This window comes from Schistocerca cancellata, chromosome 2 (genome assembly GCF_023864275.1).
Source record: "Schistocerca cancellata isolate TAMUIC-IGC-003103 chromosome 2, iqSchCanc2.1, whole genome shotgun sequence".
In the NCBI taxonomy this organism is placed as follows: Eukaryota; Metazoa; Arthropoda; class Insecta; order Orthoptera; family Acrididae; genus Schistocerca; species Schistocerca cancellata.
The window spans coordinates 802,979,275-803,006,323 of NC_064627.1; positions in this window are offsets into that span (position 1 = coordinate 802,979,275).

Genomic DNA, 27,049 nt, shown 5'->3' on the forward strand with positions numbered 1-27,049 from the left:
TAGAGGCATGCGGCTATACCTGCGCAGCAACAGTCCCCTCGTTGGTTTGGCGCGGCCCCCGGGGTGAGGGAACGCGTAATGAGAGCTGCGCCTCGTCCCTTCTCCCCCCTATCTCCCACCACCACACAGCCGTACAGCCAGAGCCCCCATCCCGCATCCTCCCCCCCCCCTCCAACCCCCACCCACCGCGGCGGCCGTCTGCCACGCGTCTGCCGGGCGTCTGCCTGCCGTCTCCACAGCGCACTCACCCCCTGCCACCCCCTGCCAACCCCCGCACCCCTACGACCGAGCCTTCTCGTTAAAAATGTTTGCTCTCCCGGCGCTGCTGTTGCCGCTGCCGCTACTCCGTTCGCCGGCTCGCGCTGTTTTCACCGCGTAATTATTTTTTCTCTCGTTTTCGACAACAGACACGGCTTCCCTCGTCGTATACAGCGCTGCCTCTCGACTGGTGTGCTCTTCGACGCACCGTTGTCATATTCGAGCATTACTTCTCTTGCCCGGCAGCAGCCACGCCCTCATTTGCCAGTTCCGTGTTGACCTACAGCATTTCCATATCCTTTCCCTTGTTTTGCGATTCACTGTTGTCGATATCACGTTCTGCTGCCTGAATGTGATGGACGGGTGTAGGCTCCACTTCTTCTGTACGTAAATACGAAAATATGGAAATACAAAAATGTTAAAGCAGAAACTTAAGAGAACTAATGTGTCTGTTACATTACAACATCGAACCTGCAACTTTGTCACGCAAACGGCCGATTTTGTCACGTTGACAGCTATGTTTTTCAGTTAATGGTCAACTCTGTTTGCATTATCAGTAACATAAATTTATTTTCTGTAACAGTCTAACAGGGCCTGAATTCAAATCCGGGAAACGCAAATCAAACATGGTTAAAGCTGTAACAACGCTCCAGATACATACTGGGTGAACAAAAAGTCAGTATAAATTTGAAAACTGAATTAATCACGGAATAATGGACATAGAGAGGTATAAATTGACACACATGCTTGGAATGACATGGGGTTTTATTAGAACCGAAAAAGACAAAAGTTCAAAAACTGTCCGACAGATGGCGCTTCATCTGATCAGAATAGCAATAATTAGCATAACAAAGTAAGACACAGCAAAGATGATGTACTTTACAGGAAATGCTCAACATGTCCACCATCATTCCTCAACAATAGTTGTGGTCGAGGAATAATGTTGTGAACAGCACTGTAAAGCATGTCCGGAGTTATGGTGAGGCACTGGCGTCGGATGTTGTCTTTCAGCATCCCTAGAGATGTCGGTCGATCACGATACACTTGCGCCTTCAGGTAACCCCAAAGCCAACAATCGCAAGGACTGAGGTCTGGGGACCTGGGAGGCCAAGCATGACGAAAGTGGCGACTGAGCACACGATCATCACCAAACGACGCGCGCAAGAGACCTTTAACGCGTCTAGCAATATGGGGTGTTCTTTTTTGGTTCTAATAAAATCCCATGTCATTCCAAGCATGTGTGTCAATTTTACCTCTCTATCTACATTATTCCGTGGTTTATTAAGTTTTCAAATTTATACTGACTTTTTGATCACCCGGTATATTTGTTAGACTGACACCAAAATCAGATATACGTGGTCAATTTTTTATGTTGGACGATGGATCGAAATCAGTTTGTTTTGCTTTCTGGTTGATTAACACAAAAACACGGAAAGTTACAGTTACCTTTAAGAGGTTGTGAACAAAGACAAAGAGGCGCATCTTGGTTTTATGGTACTACTCTAGGAATTTTGAGAAAACAGAGACTATCGGATTCTCACTACAGAAGAGCCTCCTAAAAAACTGATACAAAAAACTTATTTAGCAACTGGAGCATCAGTGAGAAGGGCCTTGTGCGAAGGCTAAAACAGTTTTTACAGTCAGGTTCTGTCGAAAGATCTATCAGAAAATCCAAGGTAATTCAGGTCGTGCGTAAAGTCAATGAACCTCCCACTTAATCTTCCGTGGAAATGTATGGTGTTGAAACTGAAGGCAGCAGACTATAAGCAGAGACATTAAATTCCGTTTCTAGTTGTCTTTACGCGTGTCGATACTACTGCACCCGTGTTTGACTGTTGCACAGACTGACAAGCGGAAGATATCTATATTTGCAGCCTCGATAATAAAATACAACGAAGACTGCTGAAAGTGAACAAGGCACGAAGCAGCGATAGAATTCCAGTTACATTTTCCATTCAATACGTTGTGCCGATATACAGGGTTCGCCATTTATCTTGACCAACCTAAATAACTGTTTGTCCAGATGCAAATTACAAAATGTTTCAATTAAATGTTCTTTAGCCGTCAGGGGGACATCAATCAGCATGATTTCCTTCGTTATAGCTTTGTTATCTACAAAGATATGAATAGCAGTATGACTTTTATAAATGACACCCTGTGTTTTTTATTCGGTAATTCATTTCCTCTCCTAAAGACCTATTCAAAAATGTACACTGTGTATCATTCACTGAAACACAACGTTATTAATTACATACCACAACAATGACGTTGACGCTCCCAGCGCTTACTGCAGGTACTCGGGGTATTTGAACACATCCACGTCCAGACGTTGACAGAGGACAAATGTAAACATAAGTAGAATGCAAACCCTTCATTCCGTCAACCATCGTCAGTTGAAGAGTTGTGTGAGTAGAATGTACACCAACGAAGAGAAGGTAGAAGTGCTACTCATCTATGGCGAATGTAAGTTTGCAGAACAGTAATTGCAATACTGCTTCCTTATGTACAGTTACATTTACTACAGTAGTTTAGTCCTTCTAAATACTGTTGTGTAGAGTAGGCATACAGTAAAGGCTATCCTTCCTACTAACTGCATCGACATAACGTTTCTTTTACTGTTGTTGTTGAAGGTTGGCGAGATGCTACGCAGGCAGCGGAACTGTACAGGGAGCGATATACTGACAAGAACCCATCTTCCCGACAGATGTTTTCTCGTCTTTCTGCGACGCTTAAGGAAACGGGAAGTTTCAACCCACGGAAACGCAATCGCCGTAGCATTCTCACAGACGAAGCTGCCGAAGTTACTGTTCTCGCTTCTGTTGCTATGAATCCACATGTGAGTACACAACAGCTCGAACACGAGATTGGCATTCCTAAAACCAGTGTACATCGTATTCTTACACGTCACCGGTTCCATCCTTGTGACGTACTCCTACATCAAGAATTGCATGGGAATGATTTCCAGAATCGTGTACAGTTCTGTCAGTGGGCACAGCAGCAAAAACTCGCCAACCCGAACTTCTTCTCCAATGTTCTATTTACCGATGAATGTTCCTTCTCAAACAAAGGACAGGTAAATAGAAGGAACATGCATTGTTGGTCCAGCAACCCACGGTTGCTTAGACAGGTGGAACATCAGCATCAATGGAGAGTTAACGTCTGGTGTGGGATGCTTGGTACTACAGTTATTGGCCATTATATCATCAATGGTAGTCGAAACGGCACAGCATATGCCAACTTCCTCAGACAAATTCTTCCTCCTCTTCTGAATGAAGTGCCGCTAAGAACCAGAATGCTTACGTGGTATCAACACGATGGATGTCCGGCACATAATGTCTTATGTGCACGTCGTGTTCTGAACCGAAGGTATCCTGCCAGATGGATTGGTCGAGGAGGAACAGTCACTTGGTCTGCTAGGTCTCCTGATTTAAATCCTCTGGCGTTTTTTCTTTGGGGATGCGTTAAAGATGTTGTCTATCGTCATATTCCAACAACACCAGAGGACATGCAGGAACGTATCGTGCTTGCTTGTAATTCTCTTCAGCAGGCAACAATGGAAGCAGTAGTTTAATTCTTTCATTCAACGAGTGCACCAGTGTATCGGTGTCCAGGGTCACCACTTTGAGCACCTTTGAATGTTCTACTTCTGAACAATGGTACAGGAGAGTCAAAGACAATTTTGTGGAACGTTTTTACTTGGCTTTTAGTTGTTTTCTGACGACTCCAGCAAGTGGACGTGTTTGTGATCTCGGGCTCAAAGTCAATTTTGTGTTTCAGAGAATGGTACACTGTGATACATTTTTGAATAGGTCTTTAGGAGAGTAAATAAATTGCCGAATAAAAAATACAGCGTTTCATTTAAAAAAGTCACACCGCTGTTCATATCCTTGTAAAAGCTACAACGAAGGCAATCATGCTGATTGATGTCCCACTGACGACTAAAGAACATTTGCTTGAAACAATTTGTAATTTTCATGTGGACAAACATTTATTTAGGGTCGTCAAGATAAATGGGACACCCTGTATTGCACCTTAGTGCGAGCTCAAGAGTAGCATGATTGCATTCCTCATTATTTACGCCCAGAACGTGTCAATTAGAGCTCTGCCTTCGTAGCGAACATGTCGGCGCTCGTCGAACTGCAGCTCACGTGATTTGCGGCTGAGATGCTTGCCTTGCAGACCTCTAGCCGGAATTCTGCATATCGGGCAAAACAAGTTTTTATTAGCGTCTAGTAAACTTATCAATTGAACAGTGACTCATTCACAGTAGCGTAGACTCGCAAACCTCCACAGTAGCTAATTATAAATTAAAGAAATGAACTGTGTGTCTAAACGGCACAGCGCATGCCAGCTTCCTCGGAAGCAATCGTGCTGATACCACATAAACATTCTGGTTCTTAGCGGCACTTCATCCAGAAGAGGAGGAAGAATTCGACTGAGGAAGTTGGCATACACTGCGCTCATGCCCGCATGAATTGTAAAACCAGCGCCAATGCTCAGAGGTGGGTGAAAACTACTGTTGCGGCTGCAGCCACAGCCTTGGACCCACGTGTATGTCAGGATGCACCACCAGCAGCAATGGAGTGTATCCGGGGATGATGCGAGTGGTAGGAATTCGGATATTATCAATAAGACCAGTGGAAACAAAATGCCCATATACACTCCTGGAAATGGAAAAAAGAACACATTGACACCGGTGTGTCAGACCCACCATACTTGCTCCGGACACTGCGAGAGGGCTGTACAAGCAATGATCACACGCACGGCACAGTGGACACACCAGGAACCGCGGTGTTGGCCGTCGAATGGCGCTAGCTGCGCAGCATTTGTGCACCGCCGCCGTCAGTGTCAGCCAGTTTGCCGTGGCGTACGGAGCTCCATCGCAGTCTTTAACACTGGTAGCATGCCGCGACAGCGTGGACGTGAACCGTATGTGCAGTTGACGGACTTTGAGCGAGGGCGTATAGTGGGCATGCGGGAGGCCGGGTGGACGTACCGCCGAATTGCTCAACACGTGGGGCGTGAGGTCTCCACAGTACATTGATGTTGTCGCCAACGGTCGGCGGAAGGTGCACGTGCCCGTCGACCTGGGACCGGACCGCAGCGACGCACGGATGCACGCCAAGACCGTAGGATCCTACGCAGTGCCGTAGGGGACCGCACCGCCACTTCCCAGCAAATTAGGGACACTGTTGCTCCTGGGGTATCGGCGAGGACCATTCGCAACCGTCTCCATGAAGCTGGGCTACGGTCCCGCACACCGTTAGGCCGTCTGCCGCTCACGCCCCAACATCGTGCAGCCCGCCTCCAGTGGTGTCGCGACAGGCGTGAATGGAGGGACGAATGGAGACGTGTCGTCTTCAGCGATGAGAGTCGCTTCTGCCTTGGTGCCAATGATGGTCGTATGCGTGTTTGGCGCCGTGCAGGTGAGCGCCACAATCAGGACTGCATACGACCGAGGCACACAGGGCCAACACCCGGCATCATGGTGTGGGGAGCGATCTCCTACACTGGCCGTACACCACTGGTGATCGTCGAGGGGACACTGAATAGTGCACGGTACATCCAAATCGTCATCGAACCCATCGTTCTACCATTCCTAGACCGGCAAGGGAACTTGCTGTTCCAACAGGACAATGCACGTCCGCATGTATCCCGTGCCACCCAACGTGCTCTAGAAGGTGTAAGTCAACTACCCTGGCCAGCAAGATCTCCCGATCTGTCCCCCGTTGAGCATGTTTGGGACTGGATGAAGCGTCGTCTCACGCGGTCTGCACGTCCAGCACGAACGCTGGTCCAACTGAGGCGCCAGGTGGAAATGGCATGGCAAGCCGTTCCACAGGACTACATCCAGCATCTCTACGATCGTCTCCATGGGAGAATAGCAGCCTGCATTGCTGCGAAAGGTGGATATACACTGTACTAGTGCCGACATTGTGCATGCTTTGTTGCCTGTGTCTATGTGCCTATGGTTCTGTCAGTGTGATCATGTGATGTATCTGACCCCAGGAATGTGTCAATAAAGTTTCCCCTTCCTAGGACAATGAATTCACGGTGTTCTTATTTCAATTTCCAGGAGTGTAGAATCTTCTCTGACACGACACACATGTCGGCTTCTGTCATGCTCACCCAGCACACTGGTCTCTTCAGCAGCCCTAGCTGCTGTCAGGGAAATTAGATAGGTCGCACCATTCTTTGTAGGCATCACAGGCTGAGCTAATCAGCAACTTCCAGTTGTCAAAGCATCGTGTCTGCACTTTCAGCCAGCTGCAGTGTCCTGCGAAACAAGCAGCTGCACCCTGGATGCATACAGTAGTTTTAACAATTCCAGCCTGAAATAAACCCACCAGTTTAAAAAATCTACTTTGCCCATTACAAGGCAGCGATGTTGTTGACCACACACCTCGAATTTCTCACGAAGAATGTATATTTTTTCCCTTTATATCAATTATTTTCGAAATCAGAAGAAATCGATGCATACACGCATTCTCACATCGCTAAACTATCGATACTTGTTGTGATAATCCTGTGACAGTATGGCATAGGTTACATTTCCTCTAAGTATTTTCTCATCAGGTAGGAAAAAGTCTTTACTTATCTGTTACGTCATGTATCACAGGACTAGAATATTAAATTCATTTTTGGGTCATGACGGAGTCCTAAGCTCTACCTCAATCGCAGGGATGGCTCCTCGCTTTCGAACTCGTTTAAAGTAACCAAATTCCTCGCCACAGATGAAGTCTCTTAACGTAACAACACACAGAAGTTGTAAATATCAGATTGATACTATGTATCACTTTATAAATTCGGTAATACATCTGATTTTATTACGAAGGTCGTTTCTCCCTGTGTAGGAGACAGAGTGAAATATCGCTAAAAGATATCATCGCAACGAAAAACACGCATGTTCACCCTCAAAGTCAAGAATCATATCTGCTGTACCCTAGCCATCACTTCCAAACGCCTGGTGAACCATATTCGTGACTGGCTCATATCTCAAAACGAGTCACATTTTGTCGAACCTGTCTCCTAGAGCAAAATGCCAGTATAGTTTTTTAGACAGACCCTCTGCACCTTGTAACTGTTTCTCACTCTCTGCCCCGCCCTCCATGCAGCTTTGTGCATGTGATCGTTCCAATTTAAGATCGAACTGAGCAGAAATCAGAAACCGCTATACCTATCTATCACCTTCTGCAACATATGGAGAACACGGGTGAGCTGAGTTAATGCCACAGGACTGTGTTTTGACCAGCTCCGCCAACTGTGTACATTGTGTAAGGACAGAGCCAAACAAAGCTTTTTCCTGCAACACAAGGTAGTAGAAAAGACAGTATGAACAGTCACGGTAGTGTTTCTTATTGGGAAAATTAGAAAGACTCCACATCTTATAGGAGCTGGAAGAAGGACGAGGATTTTGCTGCTGCATTGCAATGAGTCTCCAAACTACACGCAGATACTACAGTCTGATGTATATCTGTGTCCTTCAGGGTGCATTCATGTCTTGTCACCCAAACATTCTATCATTGTTATTTTATACCATCCAACGGAGGTAAATTACCAACCATAAAAACTAGGCTAACATCATCCGATAAAGAACTCGATAAGATACTACTGCGTCCCTCTCTTCAGATATATCAGACACAAATACCGTCTGCATGCTGGCATTGAGCATATGTGGCGATCATGTTAAATATACAGGTTTTGGTTAATTGGGGATAGTGTCCAGTGATCGAAGTCACTTCCATAGACCAGCGTATAAAGTTTCATCACTTGTACAGTAGAAGGACCATATCCCCAGACTATCATTTGTGTTGTTGTTAGATACATTGTTATTTTTCTGCTGGAACACATCCAAGCACGATATGACTCCAGCTACATACACCACTAACATTTTGTTTTCCACCACGACTTCAAGGTCTGCGTCAGGCGCTAAACAAACATTAACGCGTTTTGATTCAATGGCTCTCACAGAAAACTGGACAAAGCGCAGTGTAAATTATGCTGTTGCTGCTTCCACAAAACACAGGATGACTGTAATAAAAGACAGCAGTGGTGTTTCTTATCGACAAAAACGCAGAAGACTTCACGACATATGGAAACTGGAAGAGTTTTAGGGCATTGCAGTGCATTATCAAACAGCAGCCCAAGGGTGATTGATGACCTCTTCGTTTAAAATTCTCTTTCGTAGTGACAAGGTAGCAGATGCCTAGGTGTCTCGTTTTTATTGATTTCTCATTGATGTCCTCTACATTTAAAGTTATCTTTCACAGTGATGGTGTGTCAGATGCCTAGGTGACCCATTTAGATTAATTCCTCATACTGCAGTCATGTACGTGATCATCATTGTTTCGTTACAGGCCATCCCCAGAAGGTATTGCCCCTCCACTAAGACTCTATCTCCATCTCAAAAAAATGAAGTCAATCAATCACTATGTGGTAATCAACAGTGTACTAATTGACAGATGGGATGAAAACGCCACCATCAATGTACTGTGATAAGTACCACAGCCGATAATGCGAACAAGTTTTGCTGTTTTACCAGTTTTTTCCATAATTTCAGTGCTGACCACTGAATTTAGGTATTTAAAAAACCAATCGCGGCGTGAAATTCCCGTCTGATAGCGATCTCTGATTCTAGCGATGACAAATGATTACTAAGGGTTGGCTTATGGTTTAAGTGTGTGTTGTGTTTAGTGCTTCTCAATGCATCGCAGTGCCGGCCGGTGTGGCCAAGCGGTTCTAGGCGCGTCAGTTTGGAACCGCGAGACCGCTACGGTCGCAGGTTTGAATCCTGCCTCGGGCATGGATGTGTGTGGTGTCCTTAGGTTAGTTAGGTTTAAGTAGTTCTAAGTTCTAGGGGACTGATGACCTCAGATGTTAAGTCCCATAGTGCTCAGAGCCATTTGAACCATTTGAATGCATCGCAGTGGACTCTATGTTGCATAGGTATTTGTTGTTGTTGGTAGTATCTTATCACATGTTGGATACATCCCACCCTCCTTCTTCATCCCGGTGTAGCAGAGAAAACCATTCAGCTTAGTAATTCTATAGAGCTTTAAAAAGACCGCATAGATTTCTTTACACTTTATGACCAGTTTTGGCTTATCGCCATCTTCAGATCATTAATTAATGTGTATGAAATCTTATGGGATTTAACTGCTAAGGCATCAGTCTCTAAGCTTATACACTGCTTAACCAAAATTATCCTAAGGACAAACACACACACCCATGCCCGAGGAAGAACTCGAACCTCCGCCGGGACCAGCCGCACAGTCTACGACTGCAGCGCCCTAGACCGCTCGGCTAATCCCTCGCGGCATCTTCAGATCGTTAAAATATTCTGATATAAGTCATCGTCAAGTTAATAGGTTTGGATTATTTAATGAAATTTCTCTTAAAAACATAACACTGTTGTTTATGCAGAGTCGATCTATTTCTTTTATTTTGAGTAGTTTTAAGCTGTGTGAAACAAATTGTTTGAACACGATATTAACGATTTAATTAATATTTCTCAGGGCACATGTTCTGAAGCAACACTTGTGACATCTTCGAGATATGATATTCCACACCAAATTTAATAATTCCTGAAGCAGTCCGTTAAATGTACCACAAGGAAGTACGCGGGGATGGCTGAGGCAGTTTAGAGCTCATGGCGGAGTTAAATATACTGTACCATTTCTTATGTCATCTGCAACGTAAACTACAGCTCTCTCTTTCTCTCTCTCTCTCTCTCTCTCTCTCTCGCTCGCTCGCTCTCTCTCTCTCTCTCTCTCTCTCTCCCCATCCCCCCTCTCTCTCTCACTCTATGCAACGATTTTTTTAAGTGTATTTCGAGGCAACGTGCCACGTTTCTGATATCAGTTTCTGTGTGAGAATGTGAAATAGCTACCGTGTCCATCTTACATTCCCTATATCAAACCGAGCGAGGTGGTGCACTGGTTAGCACACTGGACTGACATTCGGGAGGACGACGGTTCAGTCCCGTCTCCAGCCATCCTGATTTAAGTTTTCCGCGATTTCCCTAAATCCTTTCAGACAAATGCTGGGATGGTTCCTTTGAAAATGCATGGCTGATTTCCTTCCCCAATCCGAGCTTGTGCTCTAATGACCTTATTGTCGATGGGACGTTAAACACTAATCTCCTCCTTCTCCCTATATCACGATCATGTGACCGAAAATTAATTATTTATTAACTTCAGCAGTATTTCAGGATCGATTTACAATCAGGTATTTGCTTTGTAAGAAAGGCATCTCTCATGTTTGCCAGTTTCCGACAGGTTGGTTTATGCATACAGACCAATTGAGACAGCAGCCGACAGCAGTGCAATGAACCCACTGGAATTTCCAAAATCCTTCCATTGTGTCCCAACTCTGGGCTCCCTGCGTGTGTGTGGCGAGATGTGAGAAAGTTTTTCAGCTATGTTTAAGCGGTCTGTGATAGTATAAGTACGCATATCCTTACACAATTGGAATGAAAAAGCATTGCAAGTGTTTGAATATCCTGTACATCAACTTGTAGCCCATAAACTGTATTCATAAACAATTTTCCACACATTGTCTAAATTATTTAAACAATATTCAACACATTGTCTAAATTATTTAAACAATATCCCATATGCTGCAATCGATTTCACTCCAAACAGACAATCAACTGAGTCTTTTTCCTCCAATTTCTGGGGGAAGCTGGTCTAGGGGGTTTCCCAGTTGGATGTTAAATAATTGATCGATTTGATTAATTAGTCAATGAAATTGATATCAGAAGTGTGCTTGTATTGGCAAGGAGAGCTCCCAGAGGTATGGGACAGGAGAAGGGGGACAGAGGAGATAGAGGAGGTGGGGGATGGCCTGGGGAACAACAGGTTAAGGACCTGTCAATCAAAAGGTAGGATTAGCCCCAGGGGATCATAATCCTTTTGCAGAACAATTACTTAAAGACCTGTCAATCAAAAGAGAACAATAGGTTTGTTCCTGAACATATACTTGCCCATGATGTAGGCAACCTGCAAAGTAGGTTTGATGCCAGCCTTGTCCCACTACTACTCTCATAGTTTTGTGTTCTCTTGCAGAGTCGTAGCAGCGCCGTTGGATTCTAAAAGTGCAATACTATAGTCTAGGTTTTACAAAATGAAGTGGGAAGAAGTTTTTGTGGAAATAATTTTTACACAGGATGCCAGTATGGTGTGTTTATTTAAGGAACACCATGAAAAAGAATTGGTTCACACTGATCATAAGCCAACTATTAACGGACGAGAACAAAGTCTGCCATATAACTAGATCGAAAGGCCTCCTATCGACGACTGACGACTATGGCGCACAGTCTATAACTTGAGCGTACAATCAGCATAGTTTGTATAAGATCGTACATCTCCAGTCATTCGAAATGGATTCTTTTATTTATTGATATCAATTTTTCCTGGCATTGTAGGGTTACTGAAATGTAGTACTTATGACCTGTAAACAACTACTAATTTCTGAATGGCGAAAGGCAACCTCTACTAGCAAATATTTATTAATAACAATTACTTGATTCCCGCCAGAATAAATGTACTTTCTCAACGTATCTTTTTGCTGATGTCACGAGCAATTTCTGCATTGCCACCTCATCTCACTGGATCTGAAAGAGCCAGATGGCCAATCGCCTCTGCTAGGCAGCAAGGGACCCTACAGCACACTCTTCACTCCATATGTACTGGAGTGCTGATACATTCACTTCACGTATATGAAACAGCAAAACTGGAAATAAAGTAAAACGTGCTCTTATCTGCAAATAGAGGATACTTACAGTCGGCAGAGTTCTACTGGTGGAACCCCAGGACTTAAGTGTCCTCTGCATTACGGCTCACAGCAATACTGTTGCTGCTGTTCACGAATATCGTTGCACACACCAATGATGTGTGTCGCTATGGATCGGAGGAAATCCTCTCTGGCTTCCGGCGGCTATCTGATTTGGTGAAGACTGCCAGTCTCGCTAGCGGGATGAAAGCAGAGCTCACCATCTGCAGCATCGTCGACAGGACTGACTGCGGACCTTTGGTACAGAGCCGAGTGGAGGGTCTGAATCAGAGGCTGAGACGGTTCTGCGACCGTGTGGGCTGCAGATTCCTCGACTTGCGCCATAGGGTGGTGGGGTTTCGGGTTCCGCTGGATAGGTCAGGAGTCCACTACACGCAACAAGCGGCTACACGGGTAGCAGGGGTTGTGTGGCGTGGGCTGGGCGGTTTTTTAGGTTAGATGGCCTTGGACAAGTACAGAAAGGGCAACAGCCTCAACGGGTGCGGGGCAAAGTCAGGACATGCGGGGACCAAGCAGCAATCGGTATTGTAATTGTAAACTGTCGAAGCTGCGTTGGTAAAGTACCGGAACTTCAAGCGCTGATAGAAAGCACCAAAGCTGAAATCGTTATAGGTACAGAAAGCTGGCTGAAGCCAGAGATAAATTCTGCCGAAATTTTTACAAAGGTAAAGACGGTGTTAAGAAAGGATAGATTGCATGCAACCGGTGGTGGAGTGTTTGTCGCTGTTAGTAGTAGTTTATCCTGTAGTGAAGTAGAAGTGGATAGTTCCTGTGAATTATTATGGGTGGAGGTTACACTCAACAACCGAGCTAGGTTAATAATTGGCTCCTTTTACTGACCTCCCGACTCAGCAGCATTAGTGGCAGAACAACTGAGAGAAAATTTGGAATACATTTCACATAAATTTTCTCAGCATGTTATAGTCTTAGGTGGAGATTTCAATTTACCAGATATAGACTGGGACACTCAGATGTTTAGGACGGGTGGTAGGGACAGAGCATCGAGTGACAATATACTGAATGCACTATCCGAAAATTACCTCGAGCAATTAAACAGAGAACCGACTCGTGGAGATAACATCTTGGACCTACTGATAACAAACAGACCCGAACTTTCCGACTCTGTAAGCGCAGAACAGGGAATCAGTGATCATAAGGCAGTTGCAGCATGCCTGAATATGGAAGTAAATAGGAATATAAAAAAAGGGAAGAAGGTTTATCTGTTTAGCAAGAGTAATAGAAGGCAGATTTCAGACTACCTAACAGATCAAAACGAAAATTTCTGTTCCGACACTGACAATGTTGAGTGTTTATGGAAAAAGTTCAAGGCAATCGTAAAATGCGTTTTAGACAGGTACGTGCCGAGTAAAACTGTGAGGGATGGGAAAAACCCACCGTGGTACAACAACAAAGTTAGGAAACTACTGCGAAAGCAAAGAGAGCTTCACTCCAAGTTTAAACGCAGTCGAAACCTCTCAGACAAACAGAAGCTAAACGATGTCAAAGTTAGCGTAAGGAGGGCTATGCGTGATGCGTTCAGTGAATTCGAAAGTAAAATTCTATGTACCGACTTGACAGAAAATCCTAGGAAGTTCTGGTCTTACGTTAAATCAGTAAGTGGATCGAAACAGCATATCCAGACACTCCGGGATGATGAAGGCATTGAAACAGAGGATGACACGCGTAAAGCTGAAATACTAAACACCTTTTTCCAAAGCCGTTTCACAGAGGAAGACCGCACTGCAGTTCCTTCTCTAAATCCTCGCACAAACGAAAAAATGGCTGACATTGAAATAAGTATCCAAGGAATAGAAAAGCAACTGGAATCACTCAACAGAGGGAAGTCCACTGGACCTGACGGGATACCAATTCGATTCTACACAGAGTACGCGAAAGAACTTGCCCCCTTCTAACAGCCGTGTACCGCAAGTCTCTAGAGGAACAGAAGGTTCCAAATGATTGGAAAAGAGCACAGGCAGTCCCAGTCTTCAAGAAGGGTCGTCGAGCAGATGAGCAAAACTATAGACCTATATCTCTGACGTCGATCTGTTGCAGAATTTTAGAACATGTTTTTTGCTCGAGTATCATGTTTTTGGAAACCCAGAATCTACTATGTAGGAATCAACATGGATTCCGGAAACAGCGATCGTCTGAGACCCAACTCGCTTTATTTGTTCATGAGACCCAGAAAATATTAGATACAGGCTCCCAGGTAGATGCTATTTTCCTTGACTTCCGGAAGGTGTTCGATACAGTTCCGCACTGTCGCCTGATAAACAAAGTAAGAGCCTACGGAATATCAGACCAGCTGTGTGGCTGGATTGAAGAGTTTTTAGCAAACAGAACACAGCATGTTGTTATCAATGGAGAGACGTCTACAGACGTTAAAGTAAACTCTGGCGTGCCACAGGGGAGTGTTATGGGACCATTGCTTCTCACAATATATATAAATGACCTAGTAGATAGTGTCGGAAGTTCCATGCGGCTTTTCGCGGATGATGCTGTATTATACAGAGAAGTTGCAGCATTAGAAAATTGTAGCGAAATGCAGGAAGATCTGCAGCGGATAGGCACTTGGTGCAGGGAGTGGCAACTGACCCTTAACATAGACAAATGTAATGTATTGCGAATACATAGAAAGAAGGATCCTTTATTGAATGATTATATGATAGCAGAACAAACACTGGTAGCAGTTACTTCTGTAAAATATCTGGGAGTATGCGTGCGGAACGATTTGAAGTGGAATGATCATATAAAATTAATTGTTGGTAAAGCGGGTACCAGGTTGAGATTCATTGGGAGAGTCCTTAGAAAATGTAGTCCATCAACAAAGGAGGTGGCTTACAAAACACTCGTTCGACCTATACTTGAGTATTGCTCATCAGTGTGGGATGCGTACCAGATCGGGTTGACGGAGGAGATAGAGAAGATCCAAAGAAGAGCGGCGCGTTTCGTCACAGGGTTATTTGGTAACCGTGATAGCGTTACGGAGATGTTTAACAAACTCAAGTGGCAGACTCTGCAAGAGAGGCGTTCTGCATCGCGGTGTAGCTTGCTCGCCAGGTTTCGAGAGGGTGCGTTTCTGGATGAGGTATCGAACATATTGCTTCCCCCTACTTATACCTCCCGAGGAGATTACGAATGTAAAATTAGAGAAATTAGAGCGCGCACGGAGGCTTTCAGACTCGTTCTTCCCGCGAACCATACGCGACTGGAACAGGAAAGGGAGGTAATGACAGTGGCACGTAAAGTGCCCTCCGCCACACACCGTTGGGTGGCTTGCGGAGTATAAATGTAGATGTAGATGTAGATTAAGGGAATATGGAGAGCTCCTCCTTCCTCTCTGGGTTGAAGAACATGATACGGAAGTTAGAATTAACTGGCGATTTGAGGATTGCTCCTGGAACAGGCCGACTGCGAGTTGCGCCATGAGTTGACGCAGAAGGTATTGTTGCTTTAGCTGAACATGCTGGACGCATTGTGAGATGTTCAAACAGTGAACACGCTGTATTACTGTTACTGTCTAAAGTTAGTGACGGCACGCCAATCGGGAACGACAGAAGAGAGATGGCTGTGAGGCCAGCCAATCGTACGCTGGCCGACCTCCCTCCGAGACAACTATGTTAGCCACTTCGATAGTAGACACTACGTAGCACAGACTTGTAGTTGTCTACACTGAAGAAGACTGGTTATTTTGTATGTCGCCCTTTGCTTGCGAAACGTCCATCAAAGTTTAAAAAATTGTTCAAATGGCTCTGAGCACTATGGGACTTAACATCTGTGGTCATCAGACCCCTAGAACTTAGAACTACTTAAACCTAACTAACCTAAGGACATCACACACATCCATGCCCGAGGCAGGATTCGAACCTGCGACCGTAGCAGTCCCGCGGTTCCTGACTGAGCGCCTAGAACCGCTAGACCACCGCGGCCGGCGCCCATCAAAGTTAAATATTGTATTGTTTTGTTGTAATGAAACTCATTAAAATGAGTTTTTTGATTGTTTGTTTAGTGAACTAAGTACCCAGGATTCCGAGACACAACAACATTGACGACGAGGTAATGCAAATTCAAATGTGCTTCAGGTGCTTTATATTCAGACGTTACGTTGCGTGATGTGATCGAGTACAATGTAACTGATGGGCTGTCAGACTTAGAGAACGGATTTTGAAACAGTCAGATCCATCATTTCAACACGTAGTGAAAATTCTAGATCAGTATGATTCAGGCTCCGTAGCAGCTGATAAATTTGAGCAGCCACCAATTTGTCGTGTTGAGCCATCCCTTGCTCACGATCGGCCCAGCAGATAGCAACAGCACGTGCGTTCCAAGCCATGTAAACAGTTCTCCAAACAAACGGCTGCATCAGTGAATAGAATTAAGTCATCTCCCCCCCCCCCCCTCCCGGTGCTATTCGCGGGACACCCGCCAGGGTTGTTCGTCCAGACAAGCACAGTGTTACGCTCTTGGGTAGGAAAGGTCACATACTACCCAAATGCTTGCAACATAACAAACATAAGAATTCTGCCCACTCACAAGAATCTAGTTACAAGGCCCATGTAATCAGCGCAGTGTATTCAGAGCCTGCTGCAGGCATTCGCAAAACTAGCAAGCCGCGTGGGGTGGCCGCGCGGTCTGAGGCACCTTCTCACGGTCCGCGCGGCTCCCGTCGTCAGAGGGAGTCCTCCCTCGGGCATGGCTGTGTGTGTTGACCTTAGCGTAAGTTAGTTTAAGATTCAGTAGTGCGTAAGCTTAGGGACCGATGACCTCAGCAGTTTGTTCCCGTAAGACCATAAGACCTTACCACAATTTTCCAAAACTAGCAAGCAAACAGTTTCTTCAGAGCTACGCCGCCCCAACAAACATTTTGTTCATTTGCATGTTAGTGAAAAACGTGCGGAATTTCAGTTAGACACGGGTGCCTCTGTGACACTGCTGAATCATAACACATATGAAATGTTAGGCTCCCCAAGCCTGCCTAAAACTAGCACGCACCGGACAGCTTATAGTGGACAGGACACTCCTATTCTCGGAAAATGTACTTTGCCTGCCCTGTATCGCTCGCATACGCGATCTGTAACTTTCATAACGTTACAATCACGCGATTGGGAGATGATATTTGACCTTGATTCGTTTGATTTGTTTGGCTTTAAAAATGAGGACAATGTGTAGCTAGCTTGCTGAAAGAATTCCCTGAACTCTTTTCTGAAGGTTTAGGCAAAGCTAACAATTTTGTTGCGCATTATTACTCTGAAAGACAATGCTCAGCGGAAATTTTGCCGGACCAGAACTGTTCCCAATGCATTATGGGATAAAGTGGCTGCTAACCTTAAAGAACTGCCAGATAGCGGAACTATTGCGCTCATACAAGCTAGTCAATGGGTAAGTTCACTGGTTTCCCTCCCCATATCTTCAGGTCGCATTCGCCTCTGTGTTGACTCTAAGCCTACAGTCAATCTACAAACTGTGACTGATACTTACGTATTGCCACGCCCAGAGGATCTCATCGACAGATTAGGCGCAGGTCGCTACTTTTCAAATACTGATTTGCGTGACACGTATCTTCAAATACCACTAGATGAAGAATCTAAAACCGTGTGTGTTGTGAACACTTGTAACCTCCCCCTCACTTATCGACCTTAATGACAGTGAAAAATTAAACCGCGTGTACCTAATGGAAATTTGGGAAAGCAATCGTCACCGAAGTTAATTTGTCGGTAAACAGGGAGGAAAGGGTTACATCTAAATGAAAGGAAAAATGTTAATGAAACTGGTGGAAATTAATTTTGAAAAGGGGTAAAGTTAATAAAGAAAGTAAATGTGCGGCCGTTACGTTAACAATTAACTAGCGGTAATTAGATATTTGAGATTTGGGGGAAATTACGGTCGCCAGTCCTAAGGACAGTTACTATAGTAACTGAAAAAGAAAGGTTATTACACATACAATTAGCACTAGAAACGTGGCAACTGAAGGTTGACACGTGTAGTGTGAAAACTGAAAGTTTGTCAGAAGTAATAAATTTCGCTACACTCTGACTTAATTTAGCAAAAGAATTAATAAAACAGGAAAATCGAAAGTTAATTTAGTGACTGAAGTAAATAGTGAGCTTTCTTTCTGAAGCACATCGAAATTCAGTAAAATATGGTTAGTCTTGGATTACCTCAACAATCATTTCAAAAGCTACTTGAATCTAAACAATTTAGAAATAAGAGATTTAACTTTGAACTTGAATTAAATGATTCTGAACAATTAACAATAGTAAAATTTAGTACGTACCAAGCTGAGCTGCAGTCACAGGTAAGCTAAAATACGGTAACAAAACTCGCACTCTTAATTTGTGCTTGTGTAATCTAAATATTGTAGCCAGCTATGAATACCTTAACTGAACTTTGAAATTAAAGCAGTGAAATCGAATGATGGTGGCGTTTGAGTTTCAACGACACTCGGGTTCATTCTGGAAAAGGAAGGGACCCTGCTTGGTAATGCAATTGGGACAATGAGCAACAAACGTTCATGCTAAGTTGCTGTAATTTTGTGATGCAACAATTTTAAAAGTTTGAAAAGCTGAGGTCTGCCATACAGTTCTAAAACTTTACGTGCTTCCAGTCTTCCTTGTTGGTTGATTGAAGGTTTGAAGCCGTCGATCGAGGAGGTGGCGACAGTCACCCATTGTCGGCCGTCGCTGTTGCAGAAGCTGGATGTTGGCGCGCCTTCTTCTCGACACGGTCACCAGACGAAACGGGCTCTTGATGTGCGCCAGCTAATGCTTCCCGTCCGCGACACCATGTCAGAAACTATCATCGCAAGTCGAGCGCAATTACATGCTGCCAAACCCCGAAAGCGCGGCAACTCGCGGGAGCGTCACACAACACACCTGCTCCAGTGCACCACCCCAGCCAAACTCCCTCTGCTCTTCCCGCGCTCCACGCGGCAGAGTTAACACTACCAAAGATCCTAAACACTTTGGTTCTCCACACGACCTATCGATGTAATGGTTCGATAGCATAGTTTCCCTAGGCCAGACCCAGCGTAAAAATTCAAATAATCTTTACACAACAAACCAATTATACGTCGACATCAATGCATATATATACAAATAGTAAAACAATTACAATGTACAATGACACAGAAACGTCATATATTCAGGTAACAAAATAAGGGAAAAAAATATATAGTACAATAGATGGAAATACGAGGATATGCATTTCCGGCGTTACACATTTGGGCTAGCTTTCATAATTGCGTTTGCCTTTTGGCAGTGCTTCCGCACCCGCCATTTTCCAACGGTATTTGGAACAGCTAACTACTTAAGTACCAAACTGTTCAAACTATTGGGACGATATTGTCGTATCAGGTAGTACACCTGAAGAACACGTTGCAAATTTGTGTGCTTTGTTTCGTGTATTATCTGATGAAGGACTAAAGTGCAGGCTCGACAGGTGTGATTTTTTTAAACCTTAGTTGCAGTATCTTGGCCTTGTCATAAGAAGTCAACGTGTAGATCCTCTTCAGTCACATTTATTAGCCATACGTGACCTGCCAGTTCCTCGCAATGTTACAGAATTGCAATCAGTCTTAGGGAAAATGAACTATTATTTTCGGTTCATACCGAATGCTGCACTAATGGGAACTCCATTGCATAGCCTGCGTCGCAAGAATGAGTCTCAAAAACTTAAAGATGTTGACGCTTCTTCTTACGGAATCGGTGCAGTGCTTTAGCACATATTATGTGATAAAGACAGGCCTATTGCTTTCGCATCAAAAGTGTTGTCCAAAGCTGAGCGTAACTGTTCACAAATAGAGGAAGAGGCATTGACTATTGTGTATGGTGTCACCAAATTCCACCACTATTTGTAAGGCAGAAAATTCTACTTAGTAACGGATCACAAGTCATAGCAGTCCTTGTTTCATCCGATGAAGCCGGTTCCTGTACCAACTACCCAAAAATTTCAAAGATGGGCTTTGTTGCTGTCTCAATACCAGTACAAGATTGTGTATCGTCCGACATCTCAGCATGGTAATGTGGACGCACTTTCACGTGCTCCTATTGGCCCTGATACATACTTTGACGCTTCTGCTGCATCTTGTTGTCACATCGATGATTACGATTCTGAATTGCTTCAGTCCTTTCCTCTGAAGTATAGGAAAATTGCACAGGCCACGGAATCTACATCTACATCTACATTTATACTCCGCAAGCCACCCAACGGCGTGTGGCGGAGGGCACTTTATGTGCCACTGTCATTACCTCCCTTTCCTATTCCAGTCGCGTATGGTTCGCGGGAAGAACGACTGTCTGAAGGCCTCTGTGCGCGCTCTAATCTCTCTAATTTTACATTCGTGATCTCCTCGGGAGGTATAAGTAGGGGGAAGCAATATATTCGATACCTCATCCAGAAACGCACCCTCTCGAAACCTGGCGAGCAAGCTACACCGCGATGCAGAGCGCCTCTCTTGCAGAGTCTGCCACTTGAGTTTGCTAAACATCTCCGTAACGCTATCACGGTTACCAAATAACCCTGTGACGAAACGCGCCGCTCTTCTTTGGATCTTCTCTATCTCCTCCGTCAACCCGATCTGGTGCAGATCCCACACTGATGAGCAATACTCAAGTATAGGTCGAACGAGTGTTTTGTAAGCCACCTCCTTTGTTGATGGACTACATTTTCTAAGGACTCTCCCAATGAATCTCAACCTGGTACCCGCCTTACCAATAATTAATTTTATATGATCATTCCACTTCAAATCGTTCCGCACGCATACTCCCAGATATTTTACAGAAGTAACTGCTACCAGTGTTTGTTCCGCTATCATATAATCATACAATAAAGCATCCTTCTTTCTATGTATTCTCAATACATTACATTTGTCTATGTTAAGGGTCAGTTGCCACTCCCTGCACCAAGTGCCTATCCGCTGCAGATCTTCCTGCATTTCGCTACAATTTTCTAATGCTGCAACATCTCTGTATACTACAGCATCATCCGCGAAAAGCCGCATGGAACTTCCGACACTATCTACTAGGTCATTTATATATATTGTGAAAAGCAATGGTCCCAAACACTCCCCTGTGGCACGCCAGAGGTTACTTTAACGTCTGTAGACGTCTCTCCGTTGATAACAACATGCTGTGTTCTGTTTGCTAAAAACTCTTCAATCCAGCCACACAGCTGGTCTGATATTCCGTAGGCTCTTACTTTGTTTATCAGGCGACAGTGCGGAACTGTATCGAACGCCTTCCGGAAGTCAAGAAAAATAGCATCTACCTGGGAGCCTGTATCTAATATTTTCTGGGTCTCATGAACAAATAGAGCGAGTTGGGTCTCACACGATCGCTGTTTCCGGAATCCATGTTGATTCCTACATAGTAGATTCTGAGTTTCCAAAAACGACATGATACTCGAGCAAAAAACATGTTCTAAAATTCTACAACAGATCGACGTCAGAGATATAGGTCTATAGTTTTGCGCATCTGCTCGACGACCCTTCTTGAAGACTGGGACTACCTGTGCTCTTTTCCAATCATTTGGAACCTTCTGTTCCTCTAGAGACTTGCGGTACACGGCTGTTAGAAGGGGGGCAAGTTCTTTCGCGTACTCTGTGTAGAATCGAATTGGTAGCTCGTCAGGTCCAGTGGACTTCCCTCTGTTGAGTGATTCCAGTTGATTTTCTATTCCTTGGACACTTATTTCGATGTCAGCCATTTTTTCGTTTGTGCGAGGATTTAGAGAAGGAACTGCAGTGCGGTCTTCCTCTGTGAAACAGCTTTGGAAAAAGGTGTTTAGTATTTCAGCTTTACGCTTGTCATCCTCTGTTTCAATGCCATCATCATCCCGGAGTGTCTGGACATGCTGTTTCTGATCTGTTAGGTAGCCTGAAATCTGCCTTCTATTACTCTTGCTAAACAGGTAAACCTTCCTCCCTTTTTTTATATTCCTATTAACTTCCATATTCAGGGATGCTGCAACGGCCTTATGAGCACTGATTCCCTGTTCTGCGCTTACAGAGTCGAAAAGTTCGGGTCTGTTTGTTATCAGTAGGTCCAAGATGTTATCTCCACGAGTCGGTTCTCTGTTTAATTGCTCGAGGTAATTTTCGGATAGTGCACTCAGTATAATGTCACTCGATGTTCTGTCCCTACCGACCGTCCTAAACATCTGAGTGTCCCAGTCTGTATCTGGTAAATTGAAATCTCCACCTAAGACTATAACATGCTGAGAAAATTTATGTGAAATGTATTCCAAATTTTCTCTCAGCTGTTCTGCCACTAATGCTGCTGAGTCGGGGGGTCGGTAAAAGGAGCCAATTATTAACCTAGCTCGGTTGTTGAGTGTAACCTCCACCCATAATAATTCACAGGAACTATCCACTTCTACTTCACTACAGGATAAACTACTACTATCAGCGACAAACACTCCACCACCAGTTGCATGCAATCTATCCTTTCTAAACACCGTCTGTACATTTGTAAAAATTTCGGCAGAATTTATCTCTGGCTTCAGCCAGCTTTCTGTACCTATAACGATTTCAGCTTCGGTGCTTTCTATCAGCGCTTGAAGTTCTGGTACTTTACCAACGCAGCTTCGACAGTTTACAATTACAATACCGATTGCTGCTTGGTCCCCGCATGTCCTGACTTTGCCGCGCACCCGTTGAGGCTGTTGCCCTTTCTGTACTTGCCTGAGGCCATCTAACCTAAAAAACCGCCCAGCCCACGCCACACAACCCCTGCTACCCGTGTAGCCGCTTGTTGCGTGTAGTGGATTCCTGACCTATCCAGCGGAACCCGAAACCCCACCACCCTATGGCGCAAGTCGAGGAATCTGCAGCCCACACGGTCGCAGAACCGTCTCAGCCTCTGATTCAGACCCTCCATTCGGCTCTGTACCAAAGGTCCGCAGTCAGTCCTGTCGACGATGCTGCAGATGGTGAGCTCTGCTTTCATCCCGCTAGCGAGACTGGCAGTCTTCACCAAATCAGATAGCCGCTGGAAGCTAGAGAGGATTTCCTCCGATCCATAGCGACACACATCATTGGTGCCGACTTGAGCGACCACCTGCAGATGGGTGCACCCTGTACCCTTCATGGCATCCGGAAGGACCCTTTCCACATCTGGAATGACTCCCCCCGGTATGCACACGGAGTGCACTTTGGTTTTCTTCCCCTCCCTTGCTGCCATATCCCTAAGGGACCCCATTACGCGCCTGACGTTGGAGCTCCCAACTACCAGTAAGCCCACCCTCTGCGACCGCCCGGATCTTGCAGACTGAGGGGCAACCTCTGGAACAGGACAAGCAGCCATGTCAGGCCGAAGATCAGTATCAGCCTGAGACAGAGCCTGAAACCGGTTCGTCAGAAAAACTGGAGAGGCCTTCCTCTCAGCCCTCCGGAATGTCTTTCGCCCCCTGCCACACCTTGAGACGACCTCCCACTCTACCATAGGTGAGGGATCAGCCTGAATGCGGGCAGTATCCCGGGCAACCACAGTCGTAGTCCGATCGGGGGATGCGTGGGACGAGCTGGTTGTCCCCGACAAACCCCCATCCGGACCCCCACAGTGATGACCATTGGCAACAGCCTCAAGCTGTGTGACCGAAGCCAACACTGCCTGAAGCTGGGAACGAAGGTATGCCAACTCAGCCTGCATCCGAACACAGCAGTTGCAGTCCCTATCCATGCTAAAAACTGTTGTGCAAAGAACGTCTGAACTAATCTACAGAGAGCGCAAACAAATCGACACAAAATTTAAACGGTTATTAAAATACAAGATTGCCTAGTAAATGCAGTAATGCTGCCACTTGTGCACTGCTGACACACTGCTCGGCGGCGGAAGAAGACTACGCGATTTTACACTATTCAGGTACTAAAACGCGATGCTACAACTCTCAAATACTATAATACGCCCGAAATTTATGAATTAAACAATGCAAGTACCAAAAACACGCAAATAAATTAAGAATTAAACTATGTAACAAATGAGTGAGCTAGGAGTATACGACTTGCTGCTGCAGCTGCTTATCAAACGGCGGCGGGGAGCACACTGACTGTGACCAACCGACACTGGCCGTTCAAAACAAGAACAGAAGACAGACGACTACGCGAATTTACACTATTCAGGTACTAAAACGCGATGCTGCAACTCTCAAATACAATAATCTGCTCCAGATTTGAACATTTTGGTAAAATACATTCGCATATCTTGGCCTCCCTCATTGGATAATATACAGAACTCTGTAGGGCGCCGATATTTTGCACGCCGGCATAGCCTCGCTATACAGCAAGGTGTGATTCTGGTTTAAAATGGCAGTGGACAGTCACGGGTGTTGATCCCCAACTCTTTACAAAAAGAAGTGTTACACTTACTTCACTAAGGACACAGGTTTTTTTTTTTTTTTTTTTTTTTTTTTTTACGAAACCGTTAGCGCGTCGACACTGTACCTGGAAGGGTATGGACACCAAAACAGAACAGATGACATCACAGTGTCACACTTGTGCGGAAAATCATTCCGCTCCGTCACAAAAATTCTCTGCTAGGCCGAAGTCGTAATCACCATGGCAACGTGTGCACGTAGACTTTGCGGGTCCTTCTTGGAACACTAGTTGGCTGATTGTGGTAGACTCTTATAGGAAGTTTCCTTTTGCTGCGCCAATGAACTCGACAACGTAACGTTGCACAGTTCAGGCGTTGTCCTCTATTTTTTGCCTCGAAGGTTTGCCTGAAGTGGTAGTGTCGGACAACGGCCCCCAGTTCACGTCAAATGAATCTGAAACATTCTGTGAACGAAATGACATACAGCATCTAACTAGTGCACCGTTCCATCCACAGTACAACAGCGAACGTTCGAGCAGCAGATGGCCAAACTTTGCACCACCCACACCAGGGATCAAGCATTGAAATTGTTTCTCGCCTCCTGTCGTTCGCATCCACGACTATGGCTTGTGAAATTGCTTCACGGCCGCCGCCATCGAACACTGGTGCACCAGCTCCACCGTCCTCAGCATCCGGCACAAAAGGAAGGCAGCAAGTATCTCTTCGCGCCGCATGATATTGTCTTTTACAGGGTTTTTGGAGGCAGCAAATGGTGGGCGCGAGGCGAGGTCCTTCGTAGGCTTGGCGCATGCATGTATCTCATTTCAGGCCCAGCATATTTCGGAAAATTCGCCACTGACATGTGAGCGGTGATCCTTCTGTATCTCTTCCCCCAGATTCTCGGATCCCAAGAACAGCGCGGCTACATCAGCCGCCAGAAGGTGTCATCACGACAACGCGGGACGACCTCATGGAATGGAACCTTCGCGTCCTCCGTCTCCTCTCATCCTACCGATGGAGCTGGACGCCCCCACACCGCATCATGTATTGACCTCAGGATGTGGACGCGAACCCTTCTGGACGTTTTCTGCAGGATGTTTCGCCAGAGCGAAAGGCGAATGGCGGGGTACATCAGGAAGTCTGACGTCCCCTATGACCACAGCTTCCGGTCCATCAGAGTGTCCACGACGCTGCTGCCTCCCCACACATTGTCGTTCCCCATATACGACGACGTTCCGTCGCTTTGGGGGAGGGGGGTGGGAGGAATACTACAGCTTTAAGCGAGCGTCGGCAAGCCAGTCGGGAAAAATAGAGAAGAGATGGCTGTGAGAATAGGTCAGCCAATCGTACACTGACCAACCTCCCTCCAAAACGACAACGCGACAGCAGCGGCCCCTAGATGAAGTGGACATAAGCACCGCGCCCTACTTCGATAGCAGCTTCAGTGTTAGCCACTTCGATAGTAAACTCTACGAAGCACAGACTTGTAGTTATCTATACTATGATTATTTTGTCTGTCGCCCCTTGCCTGCGACACATACATCAAAGTTAAGTATTGTATTGTTTTATTGTTCAAATATTCAAACGTGTGTGAATTTCTATGGGACCAAACTGCTGAGATCATCGGTCCTTGGATTTACACAGTACTTAAACTAACTTACGCTAAGGACAACACACACACCCGTGCCCGAGGGAGTACTCGAACCTCTGGCGGGAGTGGCCTTCCGATTCGTGACATGGCGCCTCTAACCACGCGTGTTTTGTTGTAATAAAACTCATTAATACAAGTTGTTTGACTGTTTGTCTAGCGAACCAAATAGGCAGGATTCCTAGACACAACAATAAAGACAGCTGAATATTCAATAGTTCACCTGAGATGTTTCGGGCAGCAGCAGAGGAATCTCTATTGCAGTCCCAGTTGTCATGGATGCAGATGGTCGTCACACTGAGCAGAGTTTCCAACCTGGAACGCAAACATGGTACGCAATTAACAAGTGTTACCAACTGATGTGGAAATTGAAATGCGTTTCTTTGGAATGTGTTTCTTTCGAAGGTTTATTAGATATTTCTCTTCTGCATTTCCTTAAGAATGTTTCCACAGTGTTTCATTGACCTATGAACAGTCGTTTCTCGCTGGGGCTCTCTCAAGCAGCGAAAATTTAATTATAATCACCCTGTACATGATAAGGTTCAAATGGCTCTGAGCACTATGGGACTTAACTTCTGAGGTCATCAGTCCTTTAGAACTTAGAACTACTTAAACCTAACTAACCTAAGAACATCACACATAACCATGCCCGAGGCAGGATTCGAGCCTGCGACCGTAGCGGTCGCGCGGTTCCAGACTGTAGCGCCTAAAACCGCTCGGCCACTTCGGCCGGCCATGGCCTCGACATGTCCTCATAACTTCCAGGCAGTTTCCACGGTAAACCCACTTAGTCTCTATGCTAGAGAGGGACGGCCTTTCAGAAAGTAAATACGGCGTTGTCTGGTTGTCAGTTATTTAGAAGGGTGCATGTGCACGACTACCCTCATGGACAAGGGAAGAGTTAATTTACAGCCAGTCCATGATAGTTTGGTTTCATGAGCTTCTGAATATTGTTAACTTATAGCTGAATGTACACAAAAGTGATAAATACTTTCGTTTAATGTCACATTCTTCTTTTGTGCTGTACATACAGAAGAAT